Source organism: Choloepus didactylus, chromosome 2 (assembly GCF_015220235.1).
Source record: "Choloepus didactylus isolate mChoDid1 chromosome 2, mChoDid1.pri, whole genome shotgun sequence".
Taxonomy (NCBI): domain Eukaryota; kingdom Metazoa; phylum Chordata; class Mammalia; order Pilosa; family Megalonychidae; genus Choloepus; species Choloepus didactylus.
In genome coordinates this window covers 116,668,185-116,684,865 of record NC_051308.1, presented here as the reverse complement: position 1 = coordinate 116,684,865, position 16,681 = coordinate 116,668,185, and the positions used below count along the sequence as shown (strand labels likewise).

Below are 16,681 nucleotides of genomic sequence, written 5' to 3'. Positions count from 1 at the left end.
TTATTAATCTCATTGCTCTCCTAGGTGAAACACTCGGCTATAAACTGCAGCAGAATAACTTGGGCTCAGCTCACCGTTATCCTGCTTTGAATACTTCCCTAGTCTTCTCACTTTTCCAAGGCCTAGATTACCCTAAAGATGCCATTAAGTTTTCCCTTCATACTCCCTCTAAACAACTGACCTGACACTTAGTACCCATTATTTGGTATAACTATTTATCTTTTTATGTAAATATTTGGTCTCCACAACTAATTGTTAAGTGTCTTGATGACTTAGATAACTCTTTATATACCTGGGGCCTAACTTTCACAACAGATGTCCAATAAAATGTTTGCTGTTGATAGTAAATACTACTTTGGACATGTCATTTAAATTTTCTGGACTTTATTTTCCTTACCTAGAAAACAATGACAATATGCAAATTTCCTTCTAGATCTAAAATGTTATATGATAGGATACATACTGCCACATAGCCTGCATTTTTTTTTTTACATTTCTTTTTTTCTATAAATGTATTTATAGATAAGTAAATTCCCAAGGGACCAATTCTTCTATCGTTCAGTTATTGGGTAACATTCCCTTGGCATCTTAGAGCATCTTGCCCAAATTCCAGTATACAGCAGGTGCTCAGAAGAAAGGAATTTATAGTCTCAACAAGGCAACGAACATCTGGGGAAATCTGCATATAGGACTTTTTAAATCTTAATTTTCATGATGAACTAGTATATTACAAAAAATTACAAAGATGAGGTGAGAAAGAATCTAATATGGTTAAACTGAGAGGTTGCCTTGTGCCAAATCCCCAGAAATTTATTTAAAGCAACCAAAGAAGCTAGGATGAAGCAAATCTTAAGTCGAATTCTCAAATTCTATTTTCAGAGTTCTGAGACAGGGTATGCAAAGTTTCTAGCCCTGGTCAGTAAACAGGATGGTACAAGGATTCTCATGTCAGAGAATCTTGTTCTTAGTACTGACAGAAAATTTCAGGAAATGAATGGTCTAATAGTCAGGGAGCTCCAGTTCAAAGGAGACGAAAGAAAATGCTCACAAAGGAACACGTAAGAGCAGACACATTTTTAAAACAGATGAAAACTTGCCATCCAAAATAAATTTTATTAGTTGCTCTGTATTTTCCCATTGTCTTGCCTCAATTACTCACATGGGACTATCTTCATGTAAATATCAATTAGGATTTACTAATACTAAAACTGCAGAGGAATTCTCCTCCCTTTCCTTTGATGTCAGTTGTTAATGATTAAAAAAAAAAAAGGCACTAATAGACCAACTCATTTAAAACGACCCTGACTTTTCAAAGAAGAACTATTTTAGAACACAAAGCTGATAAGAGTCAAAGCTACATTCTATATATGATCTTCTACAAGTAGGCATCTGTAGCATGTGCCCTGGACATAACTGACATGTTTAAGGTTCAAGTTTTACAAAGAATTCTGAGTCAGGTTTTGAAGAACAAGAAGAAATATAATCTCTTTAAATGTTCATACCCATCTCCTTTTTTTCCCCACTCTTGTTCCTCAATTCTATCCTATAATATCTGTTAACTCCAGCTATCTACTATGTTATTGTTCTTTCCCCTGACTTCTGCTGCATGTACACATGCAAGCGCACACACAGACAACCACGAAGTAACAGTCTGACGCAAGGAGCTAGGGCTCTTGTCCTCTTCCCTGTCATGTCCCCAAATAAAGTCATGGATCACAGGCAAATTTCTCTTCCATGTTTCCCCACCACCAGATCTCCTTTATCAAGAATGGAAAGGAGACATGGGGGTGGCAGGAAAATTGGGGGGTGGGAGGGAGTCATTTACTCATAGGAACTGTAAGCTCGTTAAAGCCAACTTGATCAATTATATGTAGATATTTATAGCAGAAGTTTTCATTTCAGGCTTATTTCCCAGAGCCTACTCTGGCCTACAACACTTACACATTCCCCCACAACTTTCCCAAGTATACTAAATACATGCTCAGAAATAAAACACTTTATCATAAATTTGAGCTAAAGATAACTGCAAAAGAAAATCTGTTGCAAATTAAAGTTCAGAAATGCATTTTAGAAGTATAAAGGAACTTTGGATTATTCACCTTAAAAAGATCCATGATATTGCTCCTCAGAACCCCAAGAGGAAATCAAGACCTGATATATTATGTTAAACCATATGAAACTGCCAATATTAGACTGCTTTTTTTTTTACCTGCAAAATGACAATTTCATATAGTTCAACTGAATATTTAATTTCTTCCTTAGCTTCTGTGAGACCAAAATGATGCTAGACTGGAGTTAAATAATCCAGAATTCAAAGTTTCAAAATATTATGGTGAGATACAACCTGGCCTCGTCAATAAAAAAAACGAAACTGTGGTTAAAAGTTATGTTGTGTGTATGAGGTTTTCTTCTTTAGGGGCTAAGGAATTCCTGGTCCTTAGCAGTGTTTATTAAGTGAACAGATGGCTGCTTTCTCTCAACACCAATATCCTGTCTCCAGTGAAGGTGTCAAGACTTTGATGACAACAGCAGAATTTGATAGCTAATGGAATGAGTCTGGGCCCAGGAGCAGACTGCCTCAAAAATCACCAGGATGAATTCCCAGGAGTTTCCCTACTGGGATGATATCACCTGTCAGCTCCCCATTTCATTTCCCAGCAAATGTTTGCTCTCACCTCCGGCAGGAAGTTAGTCCTAATAGCTCTCACCATTTAGATGCATTTTTATATAATTTCAGTGCTGAGTATTTCTTTATTTCTTATAAGTTTTATTTTTCATGAGGCTACACCAGTATTCATAATTAAACTGATAGTTCACCAATGCAAAGACTGTCCTCTTTATTTTTTATTCATTTATCTAATATTAGTCTCTTAATAGTTACTAAATGCCTATTAAGTATAAGTTATCATAGCAAGCCCCACGAGAGATACAAAGATTAAAGAAATGACATTATCTGTTTTCAAGGAGCTTACAGTGTAGGAGAAAGGCATGCAAAGGGCACAAATAAAGAAATATATAATATACAGCTACCATATGACAAGTACCACATCACAAGGAGGATTCAGAAGTGGGAAAGACGCTAGCCTATTGGGTAAAGAAATAAAAAATCAGGAAAGTTTTCATAAAAGAGATAGTTTAAACTGGGATTTTAAGGATGGGTAGGATTTTTAAACAGGGCAAGTGGGGAGGGCAATGGAGGAAACAGATTTAAAGATTAGGTGACTGAGTGAATTAGATTCACACGTGAGCAAAGCTGAAGAATAATGCTGAGAGAAAAAGATGCAAAAAGATAGGTACAGTATGATACTTGCGTAAAATTTCAGAACAAAACTTGAAAATATGCTGCTTGTGTAAATATAATTTTTAAAAAAAAAAATAGGATAAAATATGAAATGGAATGTTAAACATACCAATTTAGACTGGTAGTCACCTTGCAGAAAAGAGGAATGGGGAAGAATTGCAGAGCAGGACCTTAGTTATCTATAACATTTTAAAAATTCTTTTATTTTTTATTTTATCTGTAACATTTTATATCTTAGAAAGATGGAGAACAAACATGACAAAATGTAAATACCCATTAAATTTGGGTTGTGGACTCAAAGTTATCTATGCTAAATTTTTTTCCCTATACTTTTCTAAATCTTAGAAATAGCTCATTATTAAAAAAAATTTTAATTAAGAAATCAATTAAACTCTCCACTGGAAGAACAGTGGTGTCATTAACACAAAAGGAATAGTCAGGAGCACAATGGTTCCCTAAACTTGAGGGAAATACTTGAGTTCAGTTTTAAATTGAAGAGGATCCTTCGCATCCCTCACAGTGTGCACAAAAGACACTTAGAAGAGGGTGGGATGGGGGCTGACAAAAACGGACAAGGAGAAAATTTTTATTGGCATCCCAAATCACATATCCGAGGAGAGTGAGAACCACCTTCCCACATAATATTTAAGCTGGTGTAAACAAATTAACTCTCCCAAAACAAAGCCAAGAAAATTTCCAGCTACGCAGGAATTCAGATAAGTACTCACTGTGAGTAGCTATTCTGTACCTCTTGTTTCCCCTTCCATCCTCCAAATACTCAAAAACCAAAACAAAATGTACCCTTGCCCACTTGAGAAAGAATTAAGAATTGGCAGCTCTGCTAAAGTAGACAGCCTCCAAACCAAGTCCCTTCTCTAATGATGATGTTGATAGGGCCCAGAGAATCAAGTAAAGAAAGCACAATTCAGTGAAAAATCTTCCACATCCCCTGTGTCCCAACTCTCCCCAGGGGAATCTAAAGACTTCTAAATACTCTATCCTATCCATAGGGGTCTGTTCTTCTCCAGCAAATGACTAAAACACAAAATGCAAACTCGCACTTAGCTCTTCAAAATCAATTTCCCTTCACAAAAAAAGTCAATGAAATTAAAAACATAGAGAAGAAAGATTTACAAGCCAAGCATAATGACAAACATTGTTTTGTGTATGTTTTTTGTCAGTGCCCAGTTTATCACAGTCATTGCTTTTAACAAAAGTTTTCTCTATACAACTTAAAACTAAGTCTAAAAGAAAAGAGCTTGAAGGGACCTTAGCAGGAGCTAGAAATACATCTACACACTGGATAAAACAAATACCTTGACATTCTACATCTGAATCATCACAGCTGGAGAATCTTAACACTCTATTCACCCCACTCCAGGGCACCCAACTGCCCCAAGCCAAAAAGAGGTCCCCTCCCCTTTATACTCTCAGGGCAGGCCTTCTTCAGTCAGACCTGAGAAAATACAATTGTTTATTCTGACTGGTATAAAGGAAAAATGGAATGGAATGACAGAAGTGCCTCTATCTTCTAGCACAATATAAAGTGGTGGAATTGAACAAACACTGGAATAGGCCATGGGAGGGAATAAAGAGGTCAGCATTTATTAATTACCTACCACATACTAGCAAATGAAGACTGAATTCCAGACAAAGTTTTCATTAAAACACTTATGTGATCCTGAATAAACCTCAGGCATTCTGTCTGAAAGTGTATGAGGGGGACTAAGAAACCATAAGTCCCTCCAATTTCTAATTCCATGGATCTTCACAAGAGACCACTCTCAACAACAAATACTTTAAGCTTAAGCATAACGAAGTTAATAAAAAGTTTTTTGCTTTGTCCCTCTCCAATCTACCCTATATACATCACTGACAGTAATATTTCTACAATGTGAAAGATTTTATCACTCAATGCTTAAACCCCTTCAATGGCTCATCATTTACTGCAGTACAAGTTCTCCATGATCTGGTCCTGCCTACTTCTCCAGCCTCATCTGTGCCTCTCCAATCCTGTCCCTCAGCCATAATAATTACTTAAAAGTTACCTGAAGAAGTCTGGCTGTTTCATTCCTTTAAGCTTTTGTTCATGCTGTTTCCTCAGCCTGGAGTGTACTTCTCCTCCTCATCTATATGGTACACCCTTAACTCATCTTTCAAGACTCAGCTCAAATGTCATTTCTCCTCTGGGAGGCACTTTCTAACTTCTGCATGCCCAAGGCAGAATTGACCTTTGGGCCCCCACTTTCCTCCCTACATACTTCTATCACAGCATCTGTCACAGTTCATTTCATCTATTTATTTACACATCTGCCTCCTCCCACTAGATCTATAAGCTCCTGTGGGTAGAGACCTTCTATGCCTATGAGCTGCAAAAGTGCACTTCCAAACTCATTAATTCCCATCCCCACCCTAGCTTTAGGCACATATCCCCAACAACCAGAACAGCTTTCACTTGGACATTTCATTGCCACTTTAAATCCAACACATCCCAAACTGAACTTGTCATATTCCCCCTAAAAAACCCCTTCTTAATTTCTTTGTCTTGGCCAATGTCTAAGACACTGGGGCTAGAAATGTCATAGTCATACTAGATTTATCACTCTCCTTCATCTTCCACATCTAGTCCTTACCAAATTCTGCTTTTCCTTTGCAATATCTTTCACTTTTTCCTCTCCTTATCCCAATCTCCACAATTCTAGTTCAGGCCTCATCACCTCACACAAATTGGTGCCAATCTCCCTTCCCTCCAAGAACACCTGTGTCCTGCTGCCATCATATTACTATCTGAATAAAAACTCTTCAGTGGTTCCCAATTTTCTGTCACTTAAAACCTAAACTTACAAACCTGGCTTTTAAGACTCAAAACATAGCTCCAAACCTACCTACCCACTCTTGTTTTACCACTATTCATTGCTACTCAGGTCAGTCTTATCACTGCCCCAAGAACATCCCAGGTACATTCCTATTTCTAGGCTTTTGTTTGATCCTTTTCAGCTTCAAAATGAAGCAATTTTTTTTATGATTATTCTCTTCATCTCATGTGCCAGCCCATTTCCTTTATACCTAATAAAACTATATTTTTAAGATCTGGAATAAATTACAATTCCTCTGTGACATCATTCATAACTACTTGAGTACTCTTCTCCCCAAACTTCTAAGGTATGTAGTCTCTACTACGCAACAGACAATGTACTTTCCTATTTTAAATTTTATTTGAAAATAAATAGTGTTCATTCATTCCTATTCCTCTCACTCCAAACTGGGCTGTAAGGTTGTGTAAGCCCAAAGCTGTCATTTTTCTTAATCTTCCATCACACCTAGCATAGACCTAAACTCATAGTACATCACTAAATATAATAGTTTAGTGACTTCTCCTATCTAAAACAATTTCTTAAAGGAAAAAAAGGGATAAGACATAATCCTAAAAAACACAGTTGAAAATAATCCTGAACTAAGCTGTATAAAATAAAATTCTTGACTTTTCTATCTCTGATTTCCAGTTCAGAAACATTGCAATCTCCAGACTCAAGAGGTAAATAATAATACTGTGCTGACATCACAAGCACAAAGCTTTGGTAATGATTATGAGGAGATGGGGCATGGGGGTGGGGGCAGGGATGAAGGAAAGCAAGAGCTCCAGTATGACATAAAAAGAAAAAGGTTGAAAGAAGAGCTATGTGATTTTGTTTACTTTTCAAATGTGGACACTTCTCCCCATGTCTGTCCCCTCCACCCCCCGCCACACACACACACACTCCCGCCACACACACATACACCCCCTTTTTTTTAAGTTGGCCATATTTTAAAACAAGTCTCCTTCAGGAGGAAAAAATCTGAGAGATTTTCAGTGGAGCTGGTATCTGGAAAAGCCTCTACAAAGCCCAAGTCCTTCGAGAAAGCCAGCTGAATCTTCAACAATGCAATATAAGGCAGTGGGATTCCTATTGATATTGTGAGTGAAAACTCATTCTGGCTCTATTAATGACTCTTATGCGTAAGGTAGACAGCCTGTCATGCCACATTGGACTCAAAAAGATTTTGAAAGAAACTGGCCTTCATTAACATATTTGTTATAGTCCAGTCTTTGTCACACTGGAATATTCATTTTTTGGATTGCTAGGGCAAAATTTTTCATCCAAGATTGACTGTTCTGTGCCATTCAGTATACTCTTCTCATCATCAGGTAATACAAGCTTAGAAAGGCAAATTCATTTCAGCATCAGCATAATCAAAAAAAAAAAAAAACCTAAAATAAATTTGGTAAAGAAAATAATACATTTTCAAAACAAAAAATTTCTATATTAAGTTCTGAATTATCTATATCAGTGCATTAAACATAGATAACTGAGAGTTAAATGCACTTGAGACACGATGCTGACCTTACCATAAGCACTTGAGGAGAATCCAGCCATAGTCTTAAGACAGGCACAAGCAGAATTCAGCATGAGTAAGGCTGCTTGAATATAAAAACTTCTACCAGAAATCTTATGCTCCTGACTGCATCTCTTTATGCCACGATGGTTGAGAAAAGCAGCAGAAAAGTCACAATGTACTGGTGCCTGCCTAACAACTCCTTGCCCTGAGTTCCCGGACCAGAGAGCTCAGTACATCTCATTAAATCCATCCTTTGTTCAAGGACCTACAATGACTCTATTGACCTTTCCATCAACATCCAACAAGTCTGGCCCCCAAGACCTCTCCACCAACCATAACTCTTGGCCACTCTACCCATGACTTGATCAACCCACATTTTCTCCTTTCACTCTCATTTATTTCCCCACAAACACAACTTAGTCATTCATACCATCATTGTACACTGTACATTCTCTACTTTCTGCCTGGAAGATCCTTTCTTTTATTTCCAACACAATGATTATTATGTGCCCTACACCACGTCATTTACTGGAATGTGTACACTTATTTTATAGATAAGGATAAAGAAGTAAATTGTCCAAGATTACATCATAAAAGATAGAACCAAGATTTAAAGCAAGGTTCATCTAACTCCACAGCCCATGCTTCTTAACTCTAATCCATAGCCTCCCAAATCTATTTCAAAATTTACTGATGCAGAAATCTTCCCTAACTTATCTCACTGATTCTTAACTTGGTTACTTCAAGTTTTCTCAGCCTTACATACCCCATTCGTAGCACATTAAACTTGGTTTTGTTTATATGTTGTTTCCTAAATGTTAAAGCATAATAGTCTGCCTTCCCATTTATATCATACTATTCCCCAACCCCCAAGGACAAGGACACCTGTCTTTACATCTTTTATATCTAAGGTCTATCATTGGGGCCTGGAGGCTGCTTTATCCACTGGAGTGTTCAATATTATTCAGCAAGGATTTCATATTTAAAAAAAAAATCAAATCCTTTCTTGTATCATATTAAAACTCTACTGAAATCAGACATTCTGACAATAAAACTGCCCCACATCTACATTGTAGTTATACAAATTTTTAATTATGCAAATTTATCAGGGGCTGTTGAGAAGATTGCAGTCTGCTATTCTACAGCTCCTAGATACTCACAGGAAAGCTACTATTGAGGTCACATTGCAAAGCACTGTTTCAGGATTTTCTCCTTGGTGGCACTGAGTGTTTGGGGTAAGGAAAAAAGTTCCCTTAGAATGACTTCTACCAGCTTCCTTAGCAAGCTTAAAATATCCAGGGGCTCCCAAACTTAACAACTGGCACTCAGTGCCCCCACAACAATCAGCAATTTTATTTGTAATACTCAGTTATTTCATCTTAACTCATTTGGTTAATGAAATATATACTGAATCTCAAAATTCCAACAAAGCCTTCTGAGCTGGGGATAGTGGTAGGCTATTGGACTACCTTACACTTATTCCTGGGTTTATTCAACACCTCTAATCCCCACCCCCTGAGATATCATACGTGGTTCAACTAGGGAAGTTGCTAGATACAGCTAGAAATAGAATGATAATCTTGGCACCAACCAACTCAGACAAATTTAAAGCAATGATTTGACGGTCATCAGACTCTGGGGATACGTACGGGATTTTTAAAAATTATATTTTCTCTCTAAATTAAATCTCTTTTTCAAAGGAGTCTCAAAGGAAAAAGATTAAGGAATTAAAGCTTCAGGGAAATTTCCAAGTTTTGGTGAAATAACTCTACCCAAAGTCCAGTTAAAAATTAGCATTTGTTACTGGTCATCCTGCCTCATACAAGTCAGCAGACAGCCCTTTCTTTGGCAAAGGTTTACATCTTTTTCCAAGGGAGTCTTTGGCATTTAATGAAAAGAATAAGTCAAATCAGGCAATAATAATAATAATAACAAAATAAAAACATTTTAAAAGAATAAAAAATTTAGTAATAGTTTGGGAATTATCTTTCTTCTATCTTTCCTTCCTGCCTGAATGCGTAATGTCCCAAGTGAGTATCTGTTCAATTGTAAATTATTCACGTTAATGCACAATTATTGGCAGAAAGGTGCTGATAATCCAACATGGGGTGGGGGCAGGGGGGTTCGAAAAATAACCTTTTTTGGTTTTGGAATATATGTTTTCAGCATATTTACCTTCTCAATTATTCCTAGCATGAGCTAATATTTGTATTCCTTGGCAATCTCTAAGTACATAGTAACTACCCTGCAGTCTTCTTCCCTCCACCTCTTCAGGAAGGCAATCTTATTTACCAGGAAGGAAAATTTTCTAAATGTTTTTAAAAGTTATGTAGTATAGAAAATATTTTTGAAAGACTTAGAAATTAGCTAGCCTTACCACCACCTCTCCTTCTACTTTGTTCTTTCCCACCTTCGGACTAGGTTGTGAAAGACAAAGGGATACAGCCTCCTCACAGATCTTCAAAATAAACAGTATGAGAAAGGCTGAAAAGTAACCAGATTTGACTTTCTAAATAAATCATCTTATATACTACTTACAAAAACATAAGGAAAATGAAAGTCCTGTTAATTCTTGGCTTTGCGTTCATGAAAAGGAAACCCCCTGGAAGAGCTTGAGGGGAACCTCTTACATAAAATTAATCACTGGCCAGCTTCTTTCAACTTAATTTTTATATCTATATTGTGCCCAGTAGAGCCAGCGATATTAGACAGACAGACTAGCGGGAGAAGGTGACAGGGGAAGGAGGGAGGGAGACAGTGAGGGAAACAAGAGATATCCTCAGAGTGCTGGTCCTCGCGAGCCGACAAGCTAAAAATACGACGGCCCAGTAAACAAATCCCATCCCATCCCGACCAGAGCCACACCGTTAACCTAGTAATTACGAGAAGAGGAGTGAGATCACGCAGCCCCCGGCTTACTCATCATCTGCTTCTCAAGTTTCCATCAGCTCATGGCAACTTTTTTTTTTCTAAAGTTCATAAGCCTGCTCTAGAATCACCAACACAGGCACACACCTTTTTTTTTCGCTCCCTTCCTCCACACTGGACGCACATCAGTTTGCTATCAAGAGGGGAGAACAAACTTGTTTTCCTTCATTTCACTTGTACATTGAGCCTTTAAAATGAACTTTATCCTACGATGAGCGAAGTAGCCTGAACTCTTAACAAGAAAAAAAGCCTTCCACCCTAAACCTCTACCATCCGTCCCCGAAAGTATAGCAGAGAAGGGAGGACGTTTCAAACCGCCCAGCAGAGTTTGGAGAGGGAGGCCAGGAATGCGGGAGGGGGCTAGGAACGCGGGACGCCCGTGAAAGGGAGTACTAAAGGGTAAAAGGTTGGGTCAAAGCAAGGAGGAGCCAGGGCTAGAAGGGAGGAGGGAGTGCCGAAAGGAGATGGCTCCAGGTGAAATATAATTGGAAAGAAGGCAGACAGTGGAGATAGAGGGTCAGAGTCTGGGAAACTGAAGAGGCGGGAACAGACAAGGGGATGTCAGGGCGGGGGCTCCGTTACCCTCGCGGCTCCCGGGGCAAGGCCCTAGGCCGGGGCGGAGCGCGGTGCCCGGCCGCCTCTCCTCATTCCTCAGCAGTGACCCCCGGGGTCCGGCCGGCCCCTCCCCCGACGTCGGCGGAGGCGGAGGCGGAGGCGGTGGCGGATACCACGACCGCGGCTGTTGCTCCGCACAGGATCAGAAGCCGGAGCCAGACGGGACTGATCGGCAGTGGCCTCCCCCGGTGCCTTTTTGCTTGCTCCACTTGGGTTCCCACTCCGACTCCGGCAGCTGGTTCAGGATCGGTGAATTTCAGCCGTCCGGCCGGAAACAAGCGCCAGTTTCCGGCCGGAACGGGTTGGTGGTGACACCCAAGTCGCCCCCGGGCCTCCTCCAGCCCCGCCCCGCCCCATAGCAGCCCCGCCTTCAGTGCCACTCCCCCGGCTGCGGTCAGTTTGGCGCCAGCCCTGCGCGTGACCCGGTGTTTTCATGGCCCGCGTTCCTAAAGCCCCTATTCTAGAGGGTTCTTGAAACGTAGCTCGAAGGGTACGGGGTGGACTCTTGAGACTTTGAGGTAGAGTCGGTAGGTTACAGCCCTTTGGAAAGAAGTAGAAAGGGGGTGGGGTAGTTCTAGAAAGGTGAGAGGGATGAAAATACTTTAGAACGAGAAGACTGAAATGCTAATTCTTTTAACGCAGTCGTTCTGGACTGACCAGAGGAAAATTAACAGCGCTTCTTCCAGACCAATCTCCACCGGGTTCTACACTTCCCTTGTTCCTTCACTCTTGAAGTGCGCATACCCTTCTGTATAAACACCTTATATTTGTTTACTTGCAAGATGATATCATTGACACATCTGCCTTAGACTGTTAGCACAATCAAAAAAAAAAAAAAAAGTTACGTAGTTTTTCTTCTGTAATGCCTTTACAGCATTACAGTGAAATTCAATTGAACTCATTGAGTCCCTACTATCTGCAAGGCACTGCATTCAGTGGTATCTGGGATATGAAAATGAACAAGACATAGTCCCAGACATCAAGGATCTTACAATTTAGTAAAATACGTAAAACTATATCATTTAAGGTAGAACTCACACATACGCTATGTGAATTACAATGAACTACGACTATGAAAGCATAAATAGGAATGCCTGGCACATAGTAGGCCTTCCATATTTGTTGAATTAATGAATGAATATTAGGAGAATGTGGAATGTTTGGAGTAGGAAGAGCATTTAATAAATACTACTTTAAGACAAATATAAAATGGGGCCTGCTCCTGTTAAAATTTGACCAAAGGAACCCTAAATCTTAATTCAGATTCCTAATATTGCAACATCTGTTCTGCATATTCAAAATAATGTTTTTGAATTGTGCCCATTAGGCCTATGTAAAAACAAATATTGCAGTCAACTTTGCTGTCCTCTCACAACTTCATGAATCCTCAATTTCTAAAAGGACATTAGAAATAACCACCTCAGATAAGAAACTGACACTTGAAACAGATAACTTCTTAGACAGCTGTATCTCTTGGGGATACACTAAGGTTTCAAATTGAGGATTTGGAGCTGGGCCTGGGGCCATACAAAGGCCAAGCAGGTCAGAGTGCCTTGCATGAAGCATGCCTGGACCTCCAATACAGGTTGGCGAGCAGAGCCATTTGGCCTGGACTTCAAGCACATGGGGACCATAAATTTTGGCCACTGCTCAATGGCAAATTTGAATAGAAGAGTAGGATAAGATTTGGTCTCCTAAATTGATACTAAGCGAACTCCATTGATCAAACCCACCTTTTGCTAGCTATATCTAAGGTAGGTGTACAGTTCCACAGATGAGAAGCTTCAAAAATCTGAAAGTCTTGTTTCACCAAGTCTCTCCCAGAGCCAAGTTATGCCCAGCTGCTAACTATGTCTTTCTAGTTTTAAACTCCATGACCACAAACTTATTAGCACCAAGTATGTAGTTCAAAGGCACGCTCCACACTCAGTACAAGGCAGGCTTTTTCTTTTGGCATTGACCACAAAATGTTTCCAAATTTGAAAGCTGGGCCAAATTGCTGGTCAAATTCATTTAAGTGACTATACTTTACAGGCTTGCCTGGAAATTTAGGGACCAGGAAGGGATGGGGTTGCAGTTGCTTTATGGCTGTTTCTTGCTCTGAACACCCGTCACTCATTGTTGTTTGTGTGACTGCTCAATGGGTTGCTTGTTTTTGGTCAGCCCAGGCTGTGTGGGTAGCAGCGTGGTCAGCCAGGCTGGGAGCCAGGCCATCTGGGTTCTGGTCCCAACTCAGCAAACCCCCAAAACATTAAGTGACTCCCTTCCTATTCCCATGTGTCAGTTTCTCTGACTAGAAACTGGCGGCCTTTTCTCTAGTGATATGTAGCCATCTGCACTGTCACCATGTTGGATGCTCAGAAGTAGCAGTGTGACGTAGAAGTCGACAGCCAGAACACAATGGATTATGTTTTGCTGCCAGGTAGAATAGTGAGGAAAGAAAGTAAAGCAGCAGAGAAAACCCTACCAGTGCACCCAGGGCTACACACTCTTCTACTGCCATTGAGTACTAAGTCCTCTTCCATCATCAAGGCCTGCTTTTGTTTATTCATCTTAGCAATTTTAAGGGACTCTCCAAGGAGCTCACTGAACTTTCACATCAACTTAAGCAGGAGCAGAAAATCCAGAGCTTTGCATTTCACCAGAGAAACTAAAAGGAGAGACTATTCCAACATTGGGGCTAAAGAATAGAGGGTGGGAAAATGTTCAGAGAAACCAATTTTGCAGGTAGCCAGCAACAACAAAAAATATTTATTGACATTTATATGCTTTTGTGGTGGAAAAGAGAACCACAATAAAATAACTTCCTTTCCACCACCACCACTATAATTTAGTCCCGTGGTTCTGTGGAATTTTAGAAACTATGTATATGCCTAGAAACCTCAGACAGACTGATTCAGAATTTTTAGGAGTGAGGTCCACGAATATATACATTTTTAAATATCCAGAATTGCTATAAAGTTAAATACACTCCTACTTTTTGACCCAGCAATTCTACTCATAAGTATTTGCCCAATAGAAATGAAAATGTATGTCCACAAAAAGACTTATAAATGAATGTTCCTAACAGCTTTATTCATAATAGCCCCAAACCAGAAACATCTCAAACGTCTACCTACAGAAAAATGGACTAACAAATTGTGGTATATTCATTCCTAACAGAATATAATTTTAAAAAGTGAATTAGCTTTAAACACAACAGTATGGATGAATCTCAAAAACATTTTTTGAGCAAAGGAAGCCATTTATATGAAATTCAAAAACAAGCAAACATAATCTTTGTTTATAGAAATCAGAACCATGGTTGCATATGGTGGGTGGTGGAGATTGAGTGGAATAGGGCGTGAGAGAACTTAATGGGTGAATGTTCTATCTCTTAATTAGGGTGGTGATTATACACTTAAGGCCTGTGCATTTCACTGTTGTGATTTTACCTCAGTTGAAAAAATAGAAAAAGAAAATCCAGAGTTTTCCTTCATAACACTTAACTAGATTATAAATTTACATTTACTTGTGGGATTCTTTGATTAATATCTGCTTCACACATTAGATTGTGAAGCTCCATGGGGTAAATTCATCATTTTATCTATAGTACCTAGCATAATGCCTGGACAATGGTAGTCATTCCTTCAATATGAATGAATGAATAAATGGATTGGCGGCCAAGGCTGAGAACCAAAGCTTTGGTAGCTTATCATTTCACATCCAGACTTTTATAATAGTATTGCTGGGTCTCTCTATTCTCAGGCCCTCTATTGCTTGCACACCATTGCTAGATTATGTCTTCTAAAATAATGCATTGATCGCACCTCTCCCTTTTCAAAAGCTGTAGCAGACGGTGCTGATCGCTAAACCAATGCCCACCCCCTTCTTCCTCCTTGCTTATAGAATCCTGATTATGCTCAGTAGCCATCCTTCTCCAATGGCTATGGCTTAGTGGGGTTATGAGGTGGGGGAAATGGGTGAAATACTAATTGATCTAAGCCAGTCACAGGGTTCCATTCCCCTTGCCAGTGATTAGTTAAACCATGTACATGTGATACAGTTCTGGCCAATGAGATGCAAGGAAATCTGTTGGTGGCTTCTTCTGTTGGGTTTGGAACTACAGTGCTGGTCTGAGGACAAGCTGATATACTAAAGATGGCAGAGCAGAAATACTAAAAGCATGTGGGTCTTTGGTGAACCGTTGAATTAGCCAACCCTGGTGTGGTCCTACTTGAAATTCTTGTTATATGAGATATACATCTTCCTTATTGTTTAAGCCATTTTTCTCTTACTTGTAACCAAAGTATCATAACTAATAAAAAGCCATCAATGACTCCTCATTATCTCTAAGGTCAAAATTCCTTAGTCTGCTTTGTAAACCCCCAGGCTATTCCTAATTCCAAAATCTGGCATGCTAATTTCCAACTCTACATTTTGTTCTACTTCCTTTACCACTGTTGATGTGCAGTATCACATATTAACAACCAGCTCTCCAGGAGAAAAAGTCTTGATTTGTTTGTAGCATTTGCCAATTTCCGTGGTATAAATATTCCTGCCACTGACGGTTTCATGCTACCGATGTAATGTATTGAACATTGGGAAGAGATGTGCAAACAGCTCTAAAGCCAGTAAAGAACTGCTGGAGCTGGCTACATCACACCACACCACTGTTACCACCCAACTTTCTCTCCTCTGCCTATAAATTCTCAAGGACCAATTTGTATCATCTCCTTTTAGAGTCTTCCTGTAAATTCCTAATTTATAAATGTCTTTACCACTCAAATAGAATCTAACAATTTCCAAGAATTGTCCATTTTCACATGTATTTGCTCGTAAGTCAACTACTTAACCAATTAATGGAAAAACCTAGGAATAATAAAAACAGCAAAAGAGAGAAGTGTTCAATGACACTATACCTTCCTACACCTCTTAAAGGGTTTCTAGATTAGGCATTAGAGAAACTCTTGGGGAAAAAAATCCCTTGCTTTCAGGCTTTATGAACACTAAAGATCACTGGCAGTAACTTGTAAATAGGACTTATCAGCTCTCAATTATTACAAGTGCCTGTCCCCAGGAGAGCTATGTCAGGACTTCAACTAAAGGGTTCTTAGCAAGTTTGTGTATGTTCCTATTCTGGTCCTGACAAATCCCTGAGGATATAAGAATGGGCTTCTAAGGCCATCAGAGGTCTCTCAATAGGTAGGTAAGGAAGAGAAGCCAGTTCCTGAGGCTGTGAAGAGAGCAAAGTGCTACCTTACCTGACTGGAATGCCAGCCAGGTGGGTCAGCTTCATCTCCACCTCACAGTTGACACACCCCTAGGCTTGGAGGAATTAGTAATTAAAACTGCCAACACATTGGCTGAGGCATTGAGGAGAAGGCCTGAAAACGGAATGACAAGGTCACTCTGCTTGCTGAGTAGGTAAGCACTGGGAGGCAGGCCAAGCTCAAGCTACCGAAAACTGTGCATTCAGTG

The 16,681-nt window shown here is 39.5% G+C and overlaps 1 protein-coding gene across 4 annotated transcripts in view; it reads right to left on the bottom strand.

Moving 5' to 3' along the window:
- OTUD7B (OTU deubiquitinase 7B) overlaps positions 1-11,511 on the bottom strand; it is a 59,378-nt gene extending 47,867 nt beyond the window's left edge. For 2 of the 4 annotated variants that reach the window (XM_037826124.1, XM_037826127.1), the window contains exon 1: positions 11,189-11,511. The gene's annotated coding sequence lies outside the window, so the exon portion shown is untranslated. Of the gene's footprint in view, positions 1-10,693; positions 11,039-11,188 lie in introns of those variants that run through there. The other 2 variants (XM_037826129.1, XM_037826125.1) reach the window with 2 other exon arrangements.
- Positions 11,512-16,681: the final 5,170 nt, after the last annotated feature.